Raw genomic sequence first — 7,009 nt, 5'->3', positions numbered from 1 at the left:
TCACGATAGGCGTGAAATAAAATAGGGCATATAATTTTAATATTTGTCTTAAGGTCCTCCCAATATAAGTAGATCTCATTGCTTAGGTTTCTACTTTAAATTATGTTGTAGTGTCTATGTTTTCATGTTTCCATATAAAATAGAACGTTTTAAAACAATATTTGAACTAGGTAAGTTACACTAACCTTTTCATATAGAGTTAAGCTTCATAGCTAACTCTTTTGGGAATATTTGGTAGCTTTCTCAAAAGTAATATCCGGTTTAAAGTCGATCTAGGTTGCATTTCCAAGGCACGCGGGCACGTGGCTGCGAGCTACGTGCCCGACACGGCCCGGGGGAAAACACAGGAAAAGCATTGGCAACCTGGATGCTGCGTGGCGTGGATTTTGAGAATATGCTTTTTGAATTTTTATTTTTTTATATATATATCATGTAAAAGTTAAAGTTTGTTTTGCTTTTAGGCAAAAACGTTTGAACGAATTTAGATGAATTTAGGTTTATTGAAAATTAGGTTAAGGGTAAATCATGTGTATAGTATACTAGGTAGGTATCTCCGAAAAATACAATCCCTAATTCATACCTTATCGTTTTCAATTGCATTATGTAAGTCTAAATAAATAAATATTATAGGACATTATTACACAAATTGACTACTTAAGTCCCACAGTAAGCTCAATAAGGCTTGTGTTGAGGGGAACGATATATATATAATATATAAATATTTATAAATACTTAAATACATAGCAAACACCCATGACTCAGGATCAAATATCCATGCTCATCACACGAATAAATGCCCTTACCAGGATTTGAACCCGGGACCATCGGCTTCATAGGCAGGGTCACTACCCACTAGGACAGACCGGTCGTCAAAGTATAATCGGTAACTCCTCTATAAAAGGGGATCATTTTCATAGAAGTAAATTATGTACACCTACATTATTTACTTAATTAACTAGTTCACAGAAACTAGTTAACACATCCGGGTGTATCAATGATTTTTGTACGTTTAATAAATAAATTCTTCCTTTTCAGGGTTTCGAAGTGACCTAGTTTCGCCATGTCTATCTGTCCGTCCGTCCGCGGCTTTGCTCCGTGATCGTTAGTGCCAGAAAGCTGCAATTTGTCATGGATACATAAATTATATAAAGTGACAGAACGGTAAAATAAAAAGTACAAAAAATATTTTTAAGGTACCTTCCATACAAAATAATATTTTTGTTTTTTTTTTTTTGCTTTGACCCAATAGTTTGGGGAACCGTTGGATAGGTCTTTCAAAACGAATACGGGTCTTTAAAAAACATTTTTTGATAAAGTTAATATTTTCGGAAATAGTCGCTCTGAAAGAAAAGAAATATGTGTCCCCCTCTCCTCAAACTTTTGAACCATGGGTCCAAAAATATGAAAAAAAAAACGTGAAAAACTTTATAAATACTATAGCTAACATGATCGGTCCAGCTGTTTTTGAGTTATTGCAAAAAATCTTCTCTTAGTAAAAAGACGTACAAAGCACTGCGGAGGTCCCTTATGTTAACGGCACCAATCATGGGACATTTAAGACGAAAATTAGAGTATTTTTGATATTACACCAATATCTGTAAATTTTCTGCCGCTTTATGCTTTCCTCCTCTATGTTTTCTATGTATTTAATGAAAGCTACTGCAATTGGTTTCAATATTATTAACCAATTAAAACTATGGTTTTTTGCTTCAGTCATGGGATGTATGGCGCCATCAATTTTCAAACTAACAAATAACAATGAAAAATTAAACTTAAGCAGCTCTTTGGCTCTTGTTTTTTACCAAAAAGATGTTGTCAGCGTTTAAAAACTGATGGTAAATACTTGTTTTACAGGATTTGTCTATACTATCCCATTACTGGTGCCTGTTCCATTATAGGGGTGTTTACAATATGCTTGTAATGTACCTAACATGTAAAAATACGCAAGTATAACGGGTTAGCACTAATTGACTAACACGTTATTTTCTCGCAGATTAGCAACGTAATATTTTTTGCTTTAATTTACATGATACTTACTAATAAAAAGCGGCCAAGTGCGAGTCGGACTCGCCCATGAAGGGTTCCGTACCATTTATGACGTATTAAAAAAAAAACTACTTACTAGATCTGGTTCAAACTAATTTTCGGTGGAAGTTTGCATGGTAATATATATCATATATTTTTTTTAGATTTTTCATTCTGTTAATTTAGAAGTTACAGGGGGGGGGGACACACATTTTTTCACTTTGGAAGTGTCTCTCGCGCAAACTATTCAGTTTAGAAAAAAATGATATTAGGAACCTAAATATCATTTTTGAAGACCTATCCCTAGATACCCCACACGTATGGGTTTGATGAAAAAAAATTTTTTTTTTTAATTTTTATGACGTGTTAAAAAAAAACTACTTACTAGATCTCGTTCGAACCAATTTTCGGTGGAAGTTTGCATGGCAATGTATATCATATATTTTTTTTAGATGTTTCATTCTGTTATTTTAGAAGTTACGGGGGGGGGGGGGACACACTTTTTACCACTTTGGAAATGTCTCTCGCGCAAACTATTCAGTTTAGAAAAAAATAATATTAGAAACCTCAATATCATTTTTAAAGACCTATCCATAGATACCCCACACGTATGGGTTTGATGAAAAAAGATTTTTTGAGTTTCAGTTCTAAGTATGGGGAACCCCCAAAATTTATTGTTTTTTTTCTATTTTTGTGTAAACATCATAATGCGGTTCATAGAATACATCTACTTACCAAGTTTGAACAGTATAGCTTTTATAGTTTCGGAAAAAAGTGGCTGTGACAGAATCGGACAGACAGACGGACATGACGAATCTATAAGGGTTCCGTTTTTTGCCATTTGGCTACGGAACCCTAAAAAGCGCCCATTTAGCCTGTTCTGATAGAATGGTAATTACGAAACCCTACACTGAGCCTGGCCCGACATGCTCTTGGCCAATTTATTTAACTTTAAATAAATATACGTTTATGTTAAAGTTACTTATTCATAGCTATATATGCTTTCGTTAGTTTCCATTAAGCAGGTAAAGATACTTAAAGCGCGCGAAAACAATCATTCATTGTCGATTTTTAATCCCCCCTAATCTGCTCTGATATTGTCTATGTCAAGCCATTGTCTCTGATTACGCCACTATCTTCGGATCACAAATACTGTTACTATGATGAATTCAAATTTAAATTGAAAAATATATTGTGTAATGCAAGTTTTTATACCATTGATGAATATTTTAATTATAATTTCTAGCTATAACTTCATTGTGACATGTAAACTTTTGACATTATAAATTCTAATTATACCATATTTCATTTTGGCATGTAAACTTTTGACATTATAATTCTGATTATTATTTCATTTTGACATGTAAACTTTTGACATCATAAATTCTAATTATTATTTCATTTTGACATGTAAACTTTTGACATTATAAATTCTAATTATTATTTCATTTTGACATGTAAACTTTTGACATCATAAATTCTAATTATTATTTCATTTTGACATGTAAACTTTTGACATAATAAATTCTAATTATTATTTCATTTTGACATGTAAACTTTTGACATTATAAATTCTCATTATTACTTCATTTAAGTTTTGACATTATAGATTCTAATTACTGGTTCATTTTGACATTATTGATTCTAATTATTACTTCATTTTGACGTAAAAAAGTAAATTGGATTAACTAGTTATTAGCTAACAGTTTGATGAATTTATGTGCGGAATTTGAATGACTAACTGACTGAGACTTAAAACTTGACGTCTGTATTTAATAATTTAATGTTTGTATTTGATAATATTTTAGGAAACACGACATTTATGTAACGTATTTTACTTTGACATGCATAAACTGTGTCAATACAAATAATTTTCACATGCCCTAGGGCCGAGCATATCAAGGGTCAACAATGTTAATGATATCTAATGTACCATATGTTCTTGTGAATAAACTTTCATTCATTCATTCATTCATTCATTCATTCATTCATACTTCGTGGGCTTTAACTATTATCTGTTTACGGCAGATTATAAAGAATTAGGCAAATGATGAGGGACGGTGCCATTGAATTCTTTTAGATCGCGAGTTGACATCTGTTGTTTTAGTTTAAACTAACTTTTAGGCATTGTGGAGCCATAAACTTGGGACATAAAGCATTTTGTCAGCTCTGTCGGTACAATAATGTCAAACCCTACCTATCTGAATTATTAAAAATGATAATTTTTACCGCAAAATAGCCTATTATTATAATTTTTGGCCTTGAGGAATTTGCCCTTTGAGAAATCATAGACAGACATGCATAGCAGATAAAAATAACACTTCTATTTATTTATTTAGGGCACAGCACAGCGGATGATATTTCAGATCTAGAGCAGAGCCCAACTGGGGAAGTAGGTACATACCTTACAGAAAACCGCAGCCAAATAACACTAGACCGTACTCATAGTGTTGTCACTGCCGGTGAATAAGGTTGGCAACGCGCATGTAACTCCTCTGGAGTTGCAGGCGTATATATACGGTGACTGCTTACCATCAGGCAGGCCGTATGCTTATTTGCCACCGACTTAGTATAAGAAATATATAATCATAATCAATTTGTGGTTTGATTATTTATTAGCGGGTGATGGGTGATGGTGGTTGATGGGCGGCGGTTGCCACCCTCCAAGACAAAATTGTCCGATTTGTATAGTCTGTACCTACTTATAATGTCTCCATTTCAGCTTGGGCAAAAATGCGGATATTCTCCTCTATAGGTCGCAACTCTCGTGAGATTTTGTGAGCAGGGCTATAACCGCGAAAATCGAAGTTCGTCAATTGCGGGCATTTTTCTCTGTCATCCTAATTACGTCTTAGTGCTGAGAGTAAAAGAGAAAGATCCCCGCAATTTGCGAATTTCGATTTTCGCGGTAGGCCCCCAGGTTCGATTTCATTCAGTTTTTAGAAAAAAAAAACAGTTTTAAGTTATGCTCGCGAGATCTATCGCGCACAGAGCCACTAGTTTTTGCAGTTTGTGGGATATTTACCTGAGTAATGATTTAGCGACGTTCTCGATAGGTCAACGATATTCGAAAGACAGAACGTCAGTTTTGGAACTAACCCAGTACCATTGACAAGGTATAATACGTACCTAAGGTTAGGTGGTCTGTAGTCAGCAGTAGGTAATTTACAGGCTAAAAATGATGATGATAATTGATTACCTACAGTCTGAAAGGCTTGCAAGTATTTTATTCGCATCCTCTTTATCTGAGGTGTGAGGCGTAGGTACCTATCTATTTAGTAAGTACTAAATGATTGCTAGCTCTATATTACTGATTTACATATTTCAAGTATATGTTATTATAAAATACAGATTTAAGTCTTTTTGTTTTTTGTAATAGCCACGGACCTGTTTATATTTTATTTCTACATATGAAACTATAGGTCTATTTTTTGTCTATAAGTTTTGATCAAAATAAATATTGTGTATGACTGTTTGTTTCTACAACAACAGGCAACAAAACAACTTACTTTAAGACCTGTTTCACAATGTCCAAGTAAAGTTCTGAATAAGCCACTTGCCACTTATCTGACGAATAAAGTCATCATTGGCGTTTCACAATCTTCAAATAAGCAACTGGTGGATAAAGTGCTAAGTTTTGCAGGAAATCTGGCAGTTAATTTATTTATTTAGTATTCATCTGTATATATCCATTATGTATATTGTTATTGTCAATAAATAGATTTGTTAATTTATTTGTAAATTAGCTATCCAATACTTCTCAGGCTTTGTGAAACAGACCCTTAAAAAATGTGTAGCCGGGAATTCATGCCTTTTCAGTATGTTCGTCTATGCATAAGAACCTGTACAGATTAGCTACCTACCGCTTTTCTAAAGTTATTGTCTGTCTGTCATAGGCGACGCGACACGGTGGTCTCGGATTGTACAAAGATGTTGTACAATTTGCGGATTATCCCGCTTTCGAGAGCTCTTTGATGTTCTTAACATGCTAAACAGAACCTTATTTGAATGTTCTTAAAGATTGTCATACAAAACAGCAAAAATAATAAAGGTAAAGACGCAATTCTTTTTTCAAAAGTGTCGAGACAGTGATTGTTTGAATGAATACACTTGAAAAGCAACAAACAGTTATGTTGCTTTAAGGTTGATTTACTTAGGACTTCCCCAATAGAAGCTTTTAGGATTATGTTCCTACTTGATATGGTAACTGTCAAATCGTTCAATGGTCAGGCGTTGTCTCCTGTCTCTGTTAAAAAAGAGCATAGTAAAAATATCGACCTTCGTTCAAAGAAGTTTTAAATAAAATGAACCGGAACCACATGAGACTATAGTAAACACCCCCATAATGGAACAGGCACTAGTAATGGGATTGTATGGACAAATCCTGTAAAACAAGTATATACCAAAAGTTTTTAATCGCTGGCAACATTTTACCATCAACAAGAGCCATAGAGCTGCTTAAGTTTATTTTTTTTATTGATATTTGTTAGTTTGAAATTTACTACTACTAGTATTATAATTATGATCTGTGACTGGAGCATAAAACCATAGTTTTAATGGGTTAATCATATTAAAACCTATAGGGTTGTTTCCATCTACAAATTTTAGGGCAGAATTGTATCCCAATAAATTCTTTTGGATTATAAGAACATGTTAAACTACTTTTAGGGGACCTGTAATGACCATATTTTTGTAAATATTGAAATTAAAATATCGTAACGTCATTGAAAATTCTGATGACGTCACAACTCTCGGATTGACACTGTTGACAGTTAGGCGATAAACAACAAATGACAAATGTCAGTTGACAGTTCGTATCTTCTACGTGTGTATGTAGTTATGTGTCAAACCGTTAACTGTGACGTCACACAATTTTCAACGAGCGTTTTGGCCGCGAAAGCATCTGTCAAAATATATTTTGTTAATTTAACATATTTAAAGCCGTTTTTAGTATAAAAGTTGAATTTTAGGGCAACTATTAGTT

This window comes from Cydia pomonella, chromosome 15 (assembly GCF_033807575.1).
Source record: "Cydia pomonella isolate Wapato2018A chromosome 15, ilCydPomo1, whole genome shotgun sequence".
NCBI lineage: Eukaryota > Metazoa > Arthropoda > Insecta > Lepidoptera > Tortricidae > Cydia > Cydia pomonella.
Note: the sequence above shows the minus strand (reverse complement) of the source record.